The 20,928-nt window shown below is 34.9% G+C and overlaps 1 pseudogene; it reads right to left on the bottom strand.

The window, feature by feature from the left end:
• Positions 1-15,480: 15,480 nt before the first annotated feature.
• Positions 15,481-17,592, bottom strand: LOC145140247 (uncharacterized; annotated as a pseudogene).
• Positions 17,593-20,928: the final 3,336 nt, after the last annotated feature.

The following is a 20,928-nucleotide window of genomic DNA, read 5'->3' as shown; positions in this document are numbered from 1 at the left end:
CAAGGCGGACCGGATAGACTACAGACCCGGGAGGGCATACTAGTCAGACCGAAGGCCCATCAAGCGGTCCACATAGGCTGAAGGCATGCGAGGCGGTCCAGACGTGTCGATGGCTCGGAGAGCGGTCCAGATAGACTAATGGCATGCGAGGCGGTCCAGTCAGGCTGATGGATCATTATGCATTTTGTTTGTTTATATGGTATGATTATGATTGTATGGCGTTGGTATTTTGGGGGAACTCACTAAGCTTCGGGCTTACAGTTTTGGATTTTGTTTCATTTACTTTAGATGACCGCGGGAAGGCGAAGGCGTGATCGTGCACCTCCTCACATTTTTATGATCTGGATTTATGGGATACTCTGATGTTTAAACTATTTTGAAAACACTTTGTAATAACTTAATGGTTTTGAATGGTTGAAAAAGTTTTAAATTGGCTTGATTTTTTTGGGTGTTACAGAAGTCGGGAAAAAGGATTGTATGTGGTGTTTCTAAAAAGGCATGGCACAACAAGTCAACCTGTGATGCAGTGTCAAGGCCCCAAAATTTCTAGGTAAAAAAGAGGGAGGCTGAAGGTGAAGTTGGAAGTGGTTTGAAGAAGGGAAATGGTCAATATTAAGGGGGAAGTGGTGTGAAAAAGGGAAAGGGTGAAGCTGAAGGTGGAAGTGGAAATGGTGTCAAAAAGGGAAAATGTGAAGGTGGAGGTGTTGTGAATAAGAATAAGGGTCAACAACAAGGTGTAGTCAAGTTAATGAAAAAGTCAGAGAGGATAATAAAGAAAAAGTTGGCAAAAAGGGTTGAGGGCAAAAACGGTGAATGAGATACCTCATCTTAACAAATGGACTTGGATTAGAAGTTTTTTTTATTTATGGAGTATGTTTGTTAGGGTTAGATGTCTTTCTTTCATGTTTGTTATGGTCTTATTAAGTTTGTTAGTGTTTCCCTAAAATACCAAGTAATGACATTTTACCATATAACAATGTGTTATGTGTGATTTGCAGAATATGAATGAATGAATGAATGTTTGTATCTTGTGTTAAGAAAAATATAGCAACGTACTTTGACGTAACATGAATGTTTGTTTGTGATTGTAAAACAAATATAGCAAGGTACTTTGGCATAGCATGAATGTTTGTTTGTGGTTGTAAGATAAATATAGCAACATAATTTGACTGTACAAACAACAATACAAACCACATGACCAAATCAATCTAAACTTTAAAATATAGAAATGTACAAATCATAGGAGCAAATCAATCAACAGTTAACAAAACAGTTGGTCATACGACAACATTAGTAAATATTAACTGACATCATATGAAAATATTGGTTAATACGAACTAGATTTCATTTCCTTCATCAAAGTGACCTACATACATTACCTATGAGGTTATCGTGTTACCACCCCCCCCCCCCCCAAAAAAAAGATGGTTCTAAAAACCCTAACATCGTCAAAAGTCACCACTAATCCAAATAAACAACAAACATCTCCTAAAGCACATAATCGCCAACAACAAAACATACCCTAATACATACATATTATACTAGCAGATGGTGAAGTTAGACAAAAACAAACAATAACCTTCGACAACCCCAAAAACGCTAAAATTGTTGTCGTGCTACCTACCTACATAACTAGACACACCCAAATCCCCACCCAGAGCATTTGACGCAACCACAAACCCCGATCATCGACACCACTACAACTCCAACAACAACCATCACAGACACGATCTTTTTCAAGTAACGTATCTCCTCTCTAAAGTCGCCTAGCTGTTGCCACATGTTATCTCTCATTTCCTCAATCTGCACTTGCGTTTCCATGGCATGAAGCTCGTAGTCAGTTGGTATGTCTAGGTCCGATACTGTAAAACCACCGTATGAGAATCTTTGTTCTGAGGCTATCTTCTTAATTTATAGTAGCAAAAAGGGGAAAAGATCGAAATCGGCTTAATACAACAAATGATACGATTAGGGTAACAAAGTGGGTAGGGAACACTCATTTAGGGTACCCTTCAACTTATAAGGGGGGACCACCGAGGATGACCAGAAAAACTTAGATTGGAATAATACTAGTCGATTCACGTTCCACTGTGCAGGCCACGTTACCAAAATATCCTTTAAACCTTTTACAATTGGTAAAAGGACGTTATTAAGTGGTCATATGAGATTTAGTTCCCTTAATTTACAAAAAAAATAAATTGGGTGACCTTTTAAAACAAACGTGACAAGTTTGATGGGCTAATATGATATTTTCCAAATTCCCAAAGATATAGAGACCCAGCCTTCGACGTCCCTTGCACCGAAGCAATACTTAGACTTGTTTATTAGATAACACATGTTTTGTAATCTTGTGTTAGTATACGAATATGAACATAGTAAGGTCAAGCCATACCTTTTAGCATGTTATTACTTTTTACATAAGCATGTTTTTGTTGGGTTTTGATCATTCTAACACTCCTATGGTGTACATGCAACCCTATAAACCTTGGATCTATGTTTTCTCTATTATACATGCAAATATTAACTATTCCAAGGTTTCATCCTAACTAGCATATTATGAAGCACCTATACTACAAAGTTCTAGTTAGATGACATACCTTTTGATGTAGCTTGATGTCTTCAAGCTTTAAGAGCTTAGCCCCAATAGTGTGGAAGCCTCAAATGGAATCACAAATCACCAAAACACCTTGGAAGAACTTGAGAGAATATGTATGCACACTAAAATCGGCCCACTCTTATTTTCACACACTTGTGCCAATTTTGTGAGCCAATGACCCCTTTATATATTATGGAGGATTATGGTTACATCCAAGTAAACCCTAATACCCATGACCTTTCATTTACATAGGATCCATGGGTTAAAAGCTCCATGGACCATCCATGAAAGCTTAGCCCAACCTAAATGAACTTGGCCCATTCCATATATATAAGAGTCCATATTTAATTAGTTCTTTTTGATCACTTAATTAATTCTAAATTAATTCTTGATCAATACTAATTAAATAATATGATTCCATATTAATATATTAGAACTTATAATATATCAATATAAATCATAAATATACTATTCTCAAAAGAGTATCCATATAAATTGTACCGGTGAAGTGCAACCCAAATGGACCATGCCGGGTCGGGTCAAGTACATACCAAATATAGTTATGGACTTAGACATTAATCCAACAGTCTCCCACTTGGATAAGTCTAAAACTATTATTGAGTATGACTTCAAAACATAACTGGCAATCGTAGCTCTTAAAGCCGCTGTCGAACTCTGACCTTGTCAATGACTTGTCCATTAGATAAGGGATCATATATTCCTCCATTCTAGATATCATATGGACTGAGACATGGATTATAATCATTCTCTCTGTCCATTTGTTGTTTCCCAATTTTCGATTTATGATGACTGACTGATTGAACAAATCAAATCAGTCCTGGCTTGGCCAAGCACTCACATGTGTCATCGCTAAATCATCGAGGGGCCCACAGATATCGCTTTTATCCCGAAGGTAAAAGGAATGGATAAACTTCGACTCATATGGCTTGTTCTACTACTTGTTGAATCATACACAAAGGCACGTTTTATAACATCGAGTTACCAAATGCGTTTTCGTGCAATCAATGTATAACCAACTCATAGTAACAACTCATATCTCTAGGTTTGAAGAATATAAGATATTATCGTCTCATGATCACTCGTGATAAAATCCATGAAGTGATTCAAATGAGCTCGGGTTGAATCCAATACTCAGAACTTATGAGCACTCATGAGTGTTGTAGCACCACTTTGTCCACCAACTTGGACCTCTACAAACCAACCCATGACAGTCTTGATTCATATCTACTTCCAACATATGACCGACTGTGGATGGTTTGAATAACTTAATCATTCAGGAAGAGCGACTTAGTTATTCTGGAAGTCAAAACATGCAAAGTGAAACACAATAATAAATGAATCAAATATGGTATCAAACCCTATGAATATAAATAAACACTTTTATTTATCACCATACTGATTACTCATTATTCATTGTTTCGGTTTTATCAACTTTATACTTGAATTAAAAACACTAGTTGTCCCATGCTCCAAGCATGTACACTATGTTTTTCTTAAACAATAGCTTTGCCATACACCAAGTATGCACTCTATGTTTGTCTATGATCCTTACTTTGTGAACTAGATCGATTGAACATAATTTCAATGATTCTCTTTTCACACTCCCAAATCGTTATCGAAAAAATGTAAGAATTCCAAATTCCTATCATTTATCGAAATCTGTTTAGATTTTAAACTTATATGCACTGACCCTCTTGTAATGAATGTGTACAAAGTCACAAAACTTGTCAACAATCATTACAGGGCATTCCAATGAAGATCAACTTCATGGAAATTAAGTCTCATATTCAAAGTACATAGCTTTGAACATGCTTCTTGCATTAAGTTTTTCTAATCTTACACAAATAACTTCCACCTATGGAGACAACTCCATATTCCCATTTTGACTACCCCTTCTGAACAAGAGTTGCCTCTTTTCAGATTAGGTCAATATGGTCCTTCCAAAGTTAACACTATACTTCCAACTGTCCTTGAGCAACCAATCTTTGGTAAAGCCTTAGATTGTCCTCGACAATTGCTTAATCACTTTAGTCATATCCAATTCTAGATATTTTCCTCTTAATGCCCCCGGGCATTTGGAAAATTTAGAAAGGATGAATATTATAGCACATGCAATCGTTCCTGTACCCAAAGCAAATGGGACACGATTCATGATGTCTCACGTAAAGACATGATTCTAGACCAGTCTTTTGCTACAATATTTTTTATTTGCCATGTTCTCAAGATTTGACTATGAACAGGGATGCCGTAATCATAATCGAATTTTAAGAACGCAATATATAGAATTTCCTTAAGTTGAACCAATCTAACATGAAATTCATATATATATATATATATATATATATATATATATATATATATATATATATATATATATATATTCTTGACTAAAGATGATTAAAATCTCAATCTCAGCTTAAAATCTCACTCTAAGCCTTTTAGAATTGACATGAAGTATAATATCCTCTCCCTTAATTATAGCAAAACAACTTTTTCAACCCCTGCAACCTCACGAATTGAAACTTTTGTTTTCTATAATTAACATTGCTAACTTGCAATACTTATCATAATTATCATGCTCCCACTAACATGATGATTATTAGCATAACACTCATGCTCCCACTAGCTTTGACATGTATCCAGAAAACAGTTGGACTTCTAGAAGTCAATACTTTATTGACTTTCTTACCAAAGTTCAGATTTCTGATACTAGATTGCTTTGATAAGACTTTATCAAAATCATAAACCTTATTTTAGATAGCTCACAGGTGTGTCTAAACAATTTCAGAACTATGAAAAGGGATGTCGTAATCATAGTCTCAATTGTTTAGATTTTTGCCATTTCTCATAAGTCTATGTTAGTGTGCCGGATAACCATGCACGCTCCACTTAACGACTTTGAGAATGCAAAGATTACAATTGCTATCTTACTTAAAATCTACTTGGTGGAAGTGTTTCCTCACCATCATTTTTATGAATCGGAGAGAAACCTTATGACCCTTAGATTTTATGGTGTATGTGTTCTTATCCACGTGAATTTGTCAAAACCATAATCACAAGACTAGGTTAGTGACAAATCCTAACTCATATGGATTGAACTTGTGCAATCTTAACCTCTTGCCACCTGGCAGCACAAGGGCCTGCCATTGCTTCCAAGTAGTTATGCAAACAATTGAGAACATGTAGAACTCAAATGTTATAGCCAATTTAAATGGAATGGGCACAGAAATGTCAACACGATAGGTTATAAACCTCTAGTTGTGTGCTAGTGATGAAATACAGGTTTTATTCTTGATTAGTTCTTGAAACCATTTCAGGATCTTTTAGACTCCCACTGTCTTCTTGACCAATAAGACTTTCTTGCCAAATATTCAAGAAGTAGTGTGGATTCTTAATCAAGACAAACACTTCACACAATTGGCCTTAGTTGGTCTTTGTTTTATCCAAAACATCACAACTTACCAATTTCAAATGTACAAGAGTAGAAAACTTTTACTCTTACATTTGACAAGTGTTATAAACCTTCTTTAAGATGTGTCACTCAAATTACAATCTTGGAGTATGTCTCTAAGATTTGTTTTGGAATGAAGTATGACTCATCTTCTTGATTTGACCACTTCAACAATTCATGACTTCTCTTCTTAGCTATCAGAATGCACTTAGAGGATGAATTGTGATATGGTCTCATAATCTTTAAGATGACCATTAAACATGATATTAAAGTACTCTCCCATCTTTTCAGATTTGAGAAACTTTTATCCTTCTGCCTAATTTGATTCTTCTTATTCGTTCTGCTATACATTGGAACTTTTCCAATGTCTCAGACTTATACTTAAGCTTGTAAGTATAACCATATTTACTAAAATTTAGTAAATCATGACGAGTAGTCTTATCGATCTTTTGTGGTGGACTCTGATCAGTGCACAAGGATGTGTACTTGATCCCTTAGTCCTTCACTTGACTCACATATACATGTGAACAAGGAACTAGTCTTAAATTTTTTCAAAAATGAAACTTCTCATTCATCATACTATACAACTTGCATGATTCCAAGTTTCGGTCCAATTGAAACTTGGGTGATGAGAATCTTTCCTTACTTGGTAAATTTAGACACTACCACAAATGAAAGAATCAAATTCATTTTTCCAATGTTGCTAGAAACATACAAACATCAAGTTTTCATAAATGCCATTGCAAGGAGATATAAAATAAAGTAAAACTTTTATTTATTTATAAAAATACGGAAATACTTTTCCTTATAATGCAACTTGAAATGAAAACTATGTTATTACATGTTTCCTAGCAATCTATCATAACTCCTAAGAAGTAGCTCAAGAATCCGATCTTCAACCAAGCGATAGAAATCCATATTCGCGATCAGATTCAGCATACTCTTTTCTTTAAGTTTCCTTCCCTTTGCTTGATCCTACTAAATATCAAAATGCAACTGAGTCACATTTTGTATTAAGAATCATCAACTGGTAACTTAATAGAGTTAGATAGTGGACCTACCTGAAGCAGAGTCAAACTGTTGATTCTTCTTTCTTTCAGGTAGCTTGGGCAGCTTCGCTTCCAATGCCCCTTTTCTTCACACTGAAAACATATAGACTCTTTGGGAATGGTACAAAAGGCTATTCCAGACTTAGACTTTCACTTTACCTTCCGGTCACCCGGGTTGACCAAGGCCGAGCCCTTTTCATTGGGAAGAGAAAGCTTTTCTGGACTTCCAATGTTACCATTGTCCATGTCCATGGAAGTTTGAGAAATAGACCTTCCATCCATATTTGATTGACTATTGCACCAAATCATTTCTGATTCAGCAACAATAAGAAAATAAGAAAGATCCATTAGGGTCATGTCGTGATCTGTCACATAGTAGTCTTTCTATATGACTCAGGAAGTGACTGAAACACCCAGTCAATAGCCAACTTCCTTGGGACAACGACACCCAACATTCTCAACCTGTCACTGTGTGACTTCAGTCCTAAGACGTGAGTGCACACAAGACTTCCAATTTGATGTTTTATTATGAGTAGGGATTGAGTGATCTTGAACTTTTCAAGTCTTTAAGCTTGTGGGTCAGGGAGAATAATTGGAGGAGGTGGAGGAAGAGAAGTATGACTTCCATGAGCCAAACTCGGGAAGTCATATTCATTAGGAAAGCTTGGTTTGGGAAGATCATTGTTGTCTAAACCAGACATCAACAATGGGAGAAATTCACTTAAAGTTGATTTAAGTCCTTAATATAACACCCAATATGATATATTAAGGCTAGGACCCAACAAACTATTTTATAACTTGGAAGAGGGATGCCGTAATCTAAGCTATAAAATATTTGAAGGTAGGTGAATGACGATTCACCAATTTCCACCAAGATAAACGAAATGTATTATTAGGTTTTAATTGGTTTTGAAACTCCTAGATTCTTTTGAGATTCATTGAACTTTTCAATGACATGTTTCAATCTCGAGTGTGCCCTTCAGGTTTTGTGACTGGGATGCCGAGGATCACAAAACAAGGTGTGAAGTAACCATGCAAATATACTTGGTACCCTTAATATTTACCCCTCAATCGATGTGTCGGTTAACCACACACGCTCCAACGATACTATGATAAACATTAAGTTACCCTTTGCCTACCTTGTTAAGTCCGGGTTAGTGTGCCGGTTAACCACACACGCTCCACTAACAGCTTAAACAAAGTGCAAAGTGTAATTTCATGGATTAGCACCTTATTCACATTTTCCTAAGTAACTAAGATTGGGAATTTATAAGTGTTTAGTTACTTAGTATTTATCATTATACTTATAATGGAGGGAGAATTATAATCCTTGTCCTACCTGTTCGGCTAACGACCCTCCACCGGTCAAGGAAGCGGTGAGTGAGAGTGGACACCCATTAAACTGCCATTTTATAGGCAGTAACCTTATACCCCCCTTATAGACCGGCTTCGTGAATGAGACCTACTAATGGTAAGACGACTTGCTCTTATACATATAATATATTAAACTTTTAATATTATAATAGTATAAGGGTGTATTTTAGACATTTAAAATACTTGGTGGTTTAATCTATTAATTAAACTAGACTTTTAATTTAATTAAACTCAAACCATATATTTATGGATTTAATAATACTCTTTTAATTAAACGCTTTATTAACTATTAATAAAGTCCATAAGAGTTAATTTGAACTATTCAACAAAACATCATAATTCCAATTATTAAACTCAAAATTAAAACCATTTAATTAATTGTTTAAGTTATGAACCCAAGAGTTTTAGTATTCAATTCTTTTTTTCATAAAAAACTTTTCTCAAATTCCAAACTTGAGGGCAAGTTTTGTAATTCTTGAAAACCTTTGGATTCCATAACTTATGGAATTAATGGTGTTTTATGATGAAACTTTCCATGTTCCATAACTTAAGAACAAGTTATGGAATTCTTTAAAACATTAACACCAAATTTTGTAACTCCATAAAAACTTTGAATCAATTTTTTTTTTTAAAAAACTTTCATATCCATAACTTATGGAAGTTTCAAAAACCCTTAAGATCACAACTTTAAAAAAAAACTTTTGAGCTCCAAAATTTATAACTCCTTAAAACATTTGGATCAAACTTTTAAAACTAATAAAATAATCATATCATTTTATCTTTTACTAAATTTGACCTAATTCAACTCATATAACAAATGATTCAAATTTTACAAATAATTCGTTTTTCACAAAACAAGTAATTATCTTAAAATTTGACAAACATCATGTTTTTTTTTCCTTTTTTTTCAACTTGAAAATAAAACATTTGCATCAATATAATAGAAAACAACCTGGCTCTGATACCACTGTTGGGTTTTGAGCATTCTAACACTCCTATGGTGTACATGCAACCCTATAAACCTTGGATCTATGTTTTCTCTATTATACATGCAAATATTAACTATTCCAAGGTTTCATCCTAACTAGCATATTATGAAGCACCTATACTACAAAGTTCTAGTTAGATGACATACCTTTTGATGTAGCTTGATGTCTTCAAGCTTTAAGAGCTTAGCCCCAATATTGTGGAAGCCTCAAATGGAATCACAAATCACCAAAACACCTTGGAAGAACTTGAGAGAATATGTATGCACACTAAAATCGGCCCACTCTTATTTTCACACACTTGTGCCAATTTTGTGAGCCAAGGACCCCTTTATATATTATGGAGGATTAGGGTTACATCCATGTAAACCCTAATACCCATGACCTTTCATTTACATAGGATCCATGGGTTAAAAGCTCCATGGACCATCCATGAAAGCTTAGCCCAACCTAAATGAACATGGCCCATTCCATATATATAAGAGTCCATATTTAATTAGTTCTTTTTGATCACTTAATTAATTCTAAATTAATTCTTGATCAATACTAATTAAATAATATGATTCCATATTAATATATTAGAACTTATAATATATTAATATAAATCATAAATATACTATTCTCAAAAGACTATCCATATAAATTGTGCCGGTGAAGTGCAACCCAAATGGACCATGCCAGGTCGGGTCAAGTACATACCAAATATAGTTATGGACTTAGACATTAATCCAACAGTTTTATCTATAAATAAGAGTATGGGGATATATATTAAAGAGTTCAGTTGTATAAAAGATTACGTGCTTATTGAAACTTTGTATTTAAGTTATAATCATCATCACTGCTCTACATAATCTTGATCCTTTGTCCTCCAAGATAGAGATAGACCATTCTGAAGTGTATCAAAGCTTCATAATGCTATAGTAAATCTGATACATTGCTTTCGCACTTCTATACCAAAACTTGGAGTCTCTATTTTTGATAAGAACATCTTTTGAAACTTGGCTCTCCATTACTTTATTCCGAATCGTACCAAAACTTTGGATTGCTACAGATAGTTCTAAAGCGTATCGAAGCTTCAGAATGCTAAAATAACCTTTTTCCATTGTCATTTAGACGCCATATCTCAACAATCCCACACCTTGAGGATTACATGGTTAAACAATCTTCATCTACCACCCAAGAAATAACCCAAATCATATTTATCATGCGTCTTTGACTCTAGTTATGAGGAAGACTATTTGAATCCATACAAAACTTTAACTTCTCTGTTGTTATTTCCTTGATGAACATATCTGTGGGATTCTTCGCACCAAGGATCTTCTTTAAATTGAGCATACCTTTACTACTCAGTTCTCTAAGAAAAATGGTATCTCATCTTGATGTGTTTCGCTCTTGAGTGAAACATTGGATTTTCTGCAATGTGAATAGCCTGTTGGTTATCACAATACAACATACAATCTTCTTGATCCAAGCGCAATTTTGAAAGAAAGTTCTTCAACCAAATAAGCTTCTTACTAGATTTGGCTAAAGTCTTGTACTCTGCTTCTATAATTGAAAGAAAAACACTCTCTTGTAGTCTCGACATCCAACTGATTGCCATTTCTCTAACTATGAATACGTAACTTGTTGTGTTTTTACCTAAATCTACATAACCCCTAAAATCTGTATCAACGAAACCTTCAATAGCAATATCTTTCCTTTGGAAACATAAGGTAACCCCCTGAAATTCTCTTCAAATAGCGAAGTATCCATTTAACTGCTTCCTAATGCTCCTTCCATGGATTTGACATAAACCGAATGACCATTCCCACTGCATGAGTAAAATCTGGTCTGGTACACACCATTGCGTACATCAAGATACCAACTACTAAGATGTATGAGACTTTTACCATTTCTACTTTGCTAGCTTCAGTTGCTGGGGATTAACTCTTAAAGAGTTTCAAGTAAATCCCAAGGAACGTGCTTTGGGATTTCATATTTGTCATGTTCAATTTCTCAAAAACCTTCTGAATGTATTTTTCTTCCGAAAATTTTAGTATTCCCGAAGCTCTATCTCTGACTATCCTCATGACCAAGATCTGTTTACAACTTCTAAGCGCTTCATCTCGAACTCCTTGGATGACTGTTTCTTCAACTTTCTTATTTCCTGAATGTCGGATCTAACTACACCATATCATTAATGTGAAGTAAGAGGGTGATGAATGAGGATTTGAACATATTTTGGTAGAAACAGTGATCATTTTCAAATATTCGATACACGTTCCTCCTTATAAAATCATAAAATTAAAGGCACTACTGCCTTGGAGATTGCTTTAATCCATATTAGATTTTATTAAGTTTCCACACCAAGGTTTCTTTGCGAGTCTTCAGAAAACCTTCTGGTTGTGTTATGTAAATGTCCTAATCAGGGTCACCATGTAGGAGCGTAGTATTCACATCTAACTGTTCCAAGTGTAAGTCTTCTGCATTAACAGTTCTAAGAACATTTCGAATTGTTGTCATCTTTACATCTGGGGAAAAAATCATGGTAGTCAACTCTTTCTTTCTGTTGTTACCCTTTCATTACTAATCTATCCTTCTATCATTTGATGCCATTGACTTCGTCGTTGACTATGAATACCCATTTATTCTATAATGCCTTTTTCTTTTATGGTAACTTTGACAAGAGTCCAAGTATCGTTCTTGTCAAGTGAGCATATCTCATCTTCCATTGCCTTCTTCCAATATAAGGATTCTTTTAGTTTTAAGACTTCTGGATATAATTATGCTTCACCATTCTCAGTAAAAAATATGTAACTTTCCAAAGGAACATATTGTACCACATGGTGCCTAATTCAAGTGGCTCTCCAAAGAACAGAAGGTGTTGGTTTGGTATTATCAGCTTCACAACTGCTATTTTTGGAATTATTGTTTTAGGCTTCACTACCTTCGGATTCTCTCCCACCAACTATTTTAATTTCCCTCATATGTTTCAACGTTTCTGGAAGACATCGCAAATTCTTTGTCTGACGTCCCTTCGAACACCACTTGTCTTCTAGTTTCAGACTAAGAATTTCCTATTCCATTCGAAAATTACAAGGTTATCTTTATATAAAGCATTTTTGTTGAATGTTATACCCGACTTTGATTGACCCTTCTACTATGGTTATTCCAAAAATGGTACCCTTTCTCATCCAACCCTTACACAATAAAGAAACACTTCTTTGACGTTTCTTCAAGATTAATCTTTACTTTGATTTAAACATGATTTCATTCTTTTAGAATCTATTCGATCCAATAACAACATCGACTATAAACAAATATGACCTAAGTGATCATCACTAACAGTGTTGCTAATCAGTATGGTTCTTTTCATTTCCCACAATTTAAGTCTAGGTATGGACATCCCAAACCTAATTCGCTTAAATTATGACTCCAATACCAGTTGTAACGAACCGACTCTTCTCAATAAAATATTCAGAGGATTTATCAGAGTTTTACTATAAACATTCGAAAACCAAAGTTTTAAAAACAATTTACATCACATAATACATCCGGTTTACAACATATCTTAACCGTAAATTAAAGCAATAAGGATATACCAAATAAAATATACATCTAGTCCATGTCCTTTGTGCTACTATCTCTACTCGTATTACGGCTACAACCTGAACCTGCAACACATGACAAACAACAAACATCAGACAACAAGTCTAGCGAGTTATAAAACACTCTATTCTCGTCTTCTCATACTCTTCCATTTTCTTTTCTCATTAAGACTCAAACGGTCTAGTCACAAAAAAATAACGACATCTATCATGTAGAGTGACATCATAGCTCTGACCTTATTGGTGTGCAATCATCTAGATTCATGCCCTCTTACTTAGATCCCTCATGGATCCTTTAGCAACATTTCTTTTCTTGAATCCCTCACGGATTCCAATGATCCCTCATGGATCCACTACGTATAATACCTCACGGATTATAATGATCCTTTACGGCTCCACTACTCTTTGTACTCGTTTTCTTCCTTACTCTCTATCTCTCTCTCCATCTCTCTCTCTCTCTCTCTCTCTCTCTCTCTATATATATATATATATATATATATATATATATATATATATATATATATATATACATGGAACCAAGGAACCACTATTTTTTTTCAAGTTTTAGAGTTTATTCTTTATTGAAAAAAAAACTAAAAATATCTAAATTCGTCACTTCACATAGTGAATTCTAAAAAATAAATTATATATCATTCGGATTCACAGTGTGCATTCAGATTCACACTGTGAATCTGAAGAGATCAAAAAGTATATATATATATATATATATATATATATATATATATATATATATATATATATATATATATATATATCAATGGAAAGATGATATAAAGTTATGAATTTCTATATTTTTTATTTTTTGATAAAAAATAAACTCTGAATTTCTATATATATATATATATATATATATATATATATATATATATATATATATATATATCATTACCTCTCTCCATATCTTTTCACTTTTTCTCATTCTCTCAAGATCTCAATTTCTTCTCGTTATCTCTCTATCTTTAACTCTTCTCATTCTCTCTATCTCTATCTCTTCTCATTATCTCTCTATCTTTAACTCTTCTCATTATCTCTATGTCTCTAACTCTTCTCATTCTTTGTGTCTCTATCTCTTCTTATTATCTCTATATCTCTAACTCTTCACATTATCACTCTTTCTCTTACTCTTCTCATTCCCTCTATCTCTATATTTTTTCACACTACTACAAAAACACCCTTTTAGGACACGCAATGCGTGTCCTAAAACGCTCAGACGACACACAAATGTGCGTCGTCTATTTACGACACGCTCTTACAACACGCAGTGCGTGTCAAGGAAGGCCCTGTCATAAAGAAGACGACACACATTTGTGTGTCGTAACATTACGACGCACATTTACGACTCGCATTGCGTATCATTAAAGCCCTGCCATAAAGAAAGACGACACACATTTTTGCGTGTCATAATTTTAAATGTTTTAAAAATTATATATTTTGATAGATTTAGTAATTTTTAAATTAAATAACACATTAGAAGTCTCATAATACAAAATAAAATACAATAAATAAGAAAGATAATTCATTGCACTAATATGTCAAATACAAATAATCATTCCAGTAGTAAGTAAATATAATACATTGCTAATATTGCATAATATTTATTATAGAAAAACAAAACATGTACAACTGGTTAGATCCCTTTAAATGCTTGATTTGTCATCAATTCCTCCTAATTATCCGCCCCACTACCCCTGCAGTTCAATCAAGACACCTAATCAATCAAAAACTTCAACAATTAATTTCTTTCCTTTTTAAAGTTAGTTCTTTTACAACTATATATTTAGAGATACAAAGAAAAAAAGGTTAAAGGAGAATAAGGAAATACTGAATGGTAGAACCTCAGTTTCAAAATGATCCAAGTGGGTAATAGTGTTAGCAAGGCCATCAGACCTACAAACATGTAAACAGACAAACAAAATAGTACCCTTAATTCCAGAAAAAGATCATCCCAATAGTTTTTCCTCTGCCATGATTTTTGTAATTTTTTCAACTCAGTCCTTTTGATCAATTAGTTTTTATTCATCTTTTTGCATCATACTTTATTCGAATCTTTAAAAGCTTGCTTTACTTGTTGATCAAAGGTGTAAATCTGATTTTATATGTTCTGATTTGTAAGTTTTATTTATTTATTTATTTATTTCAAAAAAATATTGTCTCGATCTTCATCATACTGTAAGATATCTGAATTCTATATTAAGAGTTTTCTTTCAGATATACATTGTTAAAGACAACAAAAGAAAAAGGGCTAAATGCTATTAATTTATTTGTTTATTATGACATCATACTTTCATTTCTTTATATTTATAGTATTTGGAAATATTGCTATAATTTGGTAGATTTTGCAAATTATAAAGCCCTAATAGAACACAAAATTAAAGTAGGATACAAAAGTGATCCATTAAGAAAATAACCCCAACATATCCATGAGTTCAATTATATCATCAATTTTCACAAAGAACTCCTGCATAACTCAAAAGTGACCCATTAAGCAAAATGAAAAAATTTCCCTTTGACCAAAAAGGTTAAAAGACAAGAAGATTACCTCACTAACATTGCTGACAGCATAAAGGGTAGCCCCTGCAACCACTAGAAAGTCGCCCTTGATAGGGCTACTTCCGCTTTCTAAAATTATACAAAAATACAAATTAGAAAAACACCAATTAATTATATAAATGTATTATTTGATAATTCCAATATACTCACGTGATCAATCCGTTGCATGAACATCTGAAAAGATAACAAGAACAAGACCAACAATACAAATGGAAACACCTGTAATTTTCTAGAATCTGTATTTTGTCTTTAGGAAAAGCCACGTCAGCAAGATAACAGAAGGGATTGACCAACAATCGAGTAACATTATACTTGTAATAGATGTGTATTGATACGCCTTCACCACTGTTTATGATAAAAAAAGTCAACACTTTTTTCGTTCTTTTTCTGTATTAAGTAAAAAAAGAAACATTATTCATAATCATATATTATAGCTTACCTAGATAATTCGCCTCTACATCTACAAGTCCAAGAAGTAAATAGTAATACCATTTAGCCTGTAAAAGTATAAATAAAGGGGGATAAAAAGAATTATTACAACATATTTTAAAAAAAAACATGAATAAAGTCATAAACTATAAAATATAGATTGAAGATAAAAAAAAACCTTAAGCCCACTTTCCCTGTATATTAGTATTCCTCCATAAACGATTGACAACATCACATAGTTGGCTAAAGATCGTGAAGTAGGTGCGTTGATTCCTACGTTACAAAAAAAAAACAGAGTAAAATTAGAAAATATATGAACTTTTACATGACAATATAGAGAAAGTAACATTAGAAATAGGTGGTTCTTGCAAATTATATAGTGTACTGTTTGGTAATTTTAACAATAGGGATGCTTAATTTTCAGTGAGAAGCAACTTATAAAAGAAATAAGAATGCCTTGGGTGAAACCTGGAGCATTACCGGACATACCGAAAGGTAAAGGTTGGGATGTTTAAATTTTGAAAGCCTGTTTTTGAGTTTCATTAGCTCATCTTACATTAAATTTCTTTATTAATAGGGCTGATTACATAAACAACTGTACAACAATGTATGGAAATGGATAAATATTATATGAACAATGATAGTAAATAACATTGCAGTCAACCTGTCCACGCGTCTCCGAGTTTTCTTCCTTCTGATTCTTTGTCTCCTTCATGGGATGCTAAATAAGAGAAGTGATCTTCAGTAAGTTTTAGCAGACACAATGAAATAACAATTTAAATTTGTTTGTAGAAATTAAACCTGATTTCTCCTTCTGAGAGGGTGATTGAACTTGCAATTTGAAACGAGAATAAACTAATTATGATACCACTTTATCCCACTAAATAACCAAAAAGATAATGAGGATGAGAAGGGCATTCACGTCTTTTGCACAAGAGATAAGGAAAAATAGGGTACCAGCTGGGAACTACTCTGTAGACAAGAGGGGTATCAGATCTCCAACAAAATGGATATGAATGTGTAAAGCTTCCAATCTTGACCAGCGTGCCCTTGTCCTGTGCACCATCCATAACAAAAAGAATTATTATTTATTTTACACATTTGCCCCTGTTCATAATCATATAACATTCAATTCCTTCACTGCTTGAATGATATATTTATTTGCTTTGCTTTAAGAAAGATTGGTATCAGTTTTGCTTTAGGTATAGAGAAAAGATCGTTCACCTGTCAAGTAGTAATGAAGATGATGATAATAAAAGAATAAGAAATTATTTTTCTTTTTTAGGGGAATGTATCAGACCAGTCAGAGTAGAAGGGATGAAGGTGAAAACCTTGATCAATGCACACAGAACGCCATGGGGAAATCATTTGCAGACAAGGGGATTTGGGTTCGCTGCAACGATGAAGAGGAAGAATGGAGGAGTTGACGGGTTGTTGGACAAGAAGAGAATAGCCACGCTCTGCAATTGATGTCGTTGGTAGGATGTTCTCTGTCGGCATCTAATTGTTTAATCGATTTCTGCTCCATCGTTGATCACATGAGCAATGAAAGGATTCAAGCAATAATAATAAAAACAAGAAGATGAGATGAATCTCTGATTTGGCTATTTTGATGACAAGAGCATCTAGGGATGCAATTTAATGGTGTCGGACTATCGGTAGGATTAGAAGGAGGCAGTTTCAGGAGTTTGATATTATGGGAGGTGGGAGCGTATTCGTAGGGGAAGGCGGAGGGATAACAATCAAGCGGAATCTTGATCGGTGGGAGAAGAGACGTTTGTTCTATATCACAATTGCTTAAAAAACCCAAAGAACGCATCAGGTGCAAGATACGCATGCATCACACATCAGGACCTAGGGCTTGTAAGTACAACAAAAAATCACGAGAAACCTTCATCGCTGGAAAGAGAGATTGTAGATGGAAGAGAAAGTGGAGATGGAAGTGAACGGGGGATGGATACGGAACCAACCCTAAATCACCATGGCGGGGTTTTCAGCTTTTCTGTCACACCCCCAAACCAGAACGGCGGAAACGTTTAGGGGCGGATGGAGTGACTTCATGTACATTATCATAACAACTGAATAGTAATGAAACATAGCAACCCAAACATTCATACATTGATAACACACGTTTACATTGTTTACAACACTTCGTTTGTTCAAAAGTTAAACATAAATAATTGAAAAGTAGAAAATCATAAGATGACGACGCCGGCCCTCAGGAGGGGTTGAGTACCTTTCTACGGGGTTCCTGAGAATACAAGTGATTTTGAAAAGTGTCAACAATTAAGTTGGTGATATCATAAGCATTTTTGCATAAAATGGTTTATAACTGTTTTTGCGAAAAGATGGTTTCGTATATTTCCAGAAAATCCAATATTTTCTTAAGTATAAACTGAAATCGTAAGTAATTCCTTTGTATCTTTTCCTTGTAAAGTAGTAATGTATAATTCCATAAAATCCAATATTTTCTTAAAGGTGAACTGTGGTCTTAAACCCTAAGACCAAGATGGAAGTGAATATCATACAGAAAATACGTTATAGTTTCATTTCTTTCAATAAAACTAATGAAGTATAAGCTTCCCGTAAACCAAAATCATTTCGTTAATCCTTACGTGAGTCGCTATAACCATGCTTGATATGACTAAAATGTCTGTCATGACGTTCTTCAGGCGTCGGTTTCGGTAAGATATTTGTCACCCTAGACTGGCCTCGTCTAGATGTAGCAAACAACTCAGGTGTGGGGGTGTCAACCCCGTATAGATCTATACACAATTACCTCGCTCTCCCTCCAGGAGACTCTGGTTATAACTACAAGACTTACGGTGTACGCTAGGTAGGTACGGCGAAGGAAAGTCTCACAAGAGTCTTAACATATTTACGTGAACTATGACTCCCTTTTTCTTGCAAAATAGATAAATATGCCTTTAAATAGTTATGTATACCTTTGAAAAGTGTGGTTTGTGACCTCCAAACTATACTGATTATAGTTTATTATGTTTGTTTGAAACTATTTATATAATCTTTTATATAAATATAAAGGTGTATTCTAGCATGAAAATTATGAAATCAAAACTTAATACTTTGGTGTTAAAATCCACTAGATTAGTAAATGACTATACAGTACCATTTTTGCTAGTAAAGCTATCTTTTAGTATAAGTTTCCAAAAGCCATGTGGTTTTACAAATCATACTTCTCTTATGATTTTATAATATAGATTAGGTTTGTTTTAGCAATATGTAAATCATAAATATTGATACCAAAAACCAGTATAAACCATAACTTATGTAAATAATATTTCATCTTGAACATAAAGATGAAAAACATGAAACTATTTGTGGGATAAACAAAGTTTTACTTGTATTCCCCCCCCCCCCCCTAAAACATGGAAAAAGCTTGAAAATATGGGGGTATGAACTCACCTTGATGATTTTCGTGGGTTGTAGGGAGGAAGAGAGGAGTGATTTTGAGTCTAGCTTCTTGGTAAGAGCTTGAAGAAATTATTGGGAGGTCTGAAGCTCACCTAATGTCCGGTATGACGAGTTCACCACGAACTCCCGTATATCCCTCCTCAGTATGCTCAGATATCGGCTCACACGTGTCTGCTTAGTAGACACGTGCTCAGGGCAAAACAGCGCCGTCTCACGGAACATCCTTGAGATCTCAGTCACAGTTTCTGTCTTCTGCTTGAGAGACAGAAACTCCTGGGCTAACCGTTCCCTCTCCACCTGGGGAACATACTCGTCTCGCAACAACTGTGTAAATCTCTCCCATGTCATTGCAACATAATCTACAGGAGTAAAGCTGGCAGTCACAAACTTCCACCAGTCCTTCGCTCCCAAGCGAAGTTGGTTCAACACAAACTGAACTCTCAAATGATCGGGGCATGAACACGTGTAAAAACACCCCTCGATGTCGGAGATCCATCTCATAGCATCAATCGGATCCTGTGTCCCATCAAACTCTGGTGGCTTTGTGTTGCTGAACTCCCGGAACAACAACGAGTCACCTCCCTATGGCCTAGCAGCGGTTACGGCTGCGGTGGCTACTGCAGCAGCAGCTTCGGTAACAGCAGCATAACGCTCATCAAATGTCTCAATCAGTGTGGTCTTAATAGACCCAAACATCTCCGGTATCGCCTCTCGGATAACTGCAGACACCTCCTCATGAATGATCCGGCGGATCTCCTCGTCACTGGCGCTACCGCCCTCGGGGTTATGGCGCGTACCCACCATGATGTCTCTGAAACACAACACAATAATCATCAGAGACTCGCTCGAGCATAATCACACTCGATTTCCCGCCCCTACATGCTCCTTAGTACCCTAAGGATTTTTACTTGGGTTGCATACAAGTCCGGTGTTTTCAGTAGTACGAGTCCAATACTACCTTCCACACCAACCTGTAGTCACCCCAAGTCCTCCTCCTAGGATTCCAATTCACAAGTACTCTATCTCTCACGAATAACAGACTGCTCTCTCAGTAGACTCCTCATATACTCATCTAGATATCTCTCTTAGATTATCCCTCGACTCAGAACTCTTTCTAAGTGATTCCTGCTAGATACTTCTACTCATCACATACTCAAGGCAAACAACAGATAGCAACAACTCCTAGGCTAAGGCATCACAAATCAGGCAACTCTAGCCCTAAATATGAAATACCTAGCCTATCCTCTAGCATGCATCCCTAACATCTCATAAATATCTCATAACACAATAAGTAAGGGTATTTTGGGAAATCAACATTCGGGCTCTGGCTGATTGTACACACTACTCCAACTCGTTTTTCTCTTAAACTCTTTCTCATTTTGGAAAAATCATTTCTTTTGAAAAAATTTATCAAATCCTCAGTTTGAGTCCA

This window comes from Lactuca virosa, chromosome 9 (assembly GCF_052849685.1).
Source record: "Lactuca virosa cultivar CGN04683 chromosome 9, Lactuca_virosa_CGN04683_v6, whole genome shotgun sequence".
NCBI classification, from domain to species: domain Eukaryota; kingdom Viridiplantae; phylum Streptophyta; class Magnoliopsida; order Asterales; family Asteraceae; genus Lactuca; species Lactuca virosa.
The sequence above is the reverse complement of the archived record's forward strand: the minus strand, read 5'-3'. Positions and strand labels throughout refer to the sequence as shown.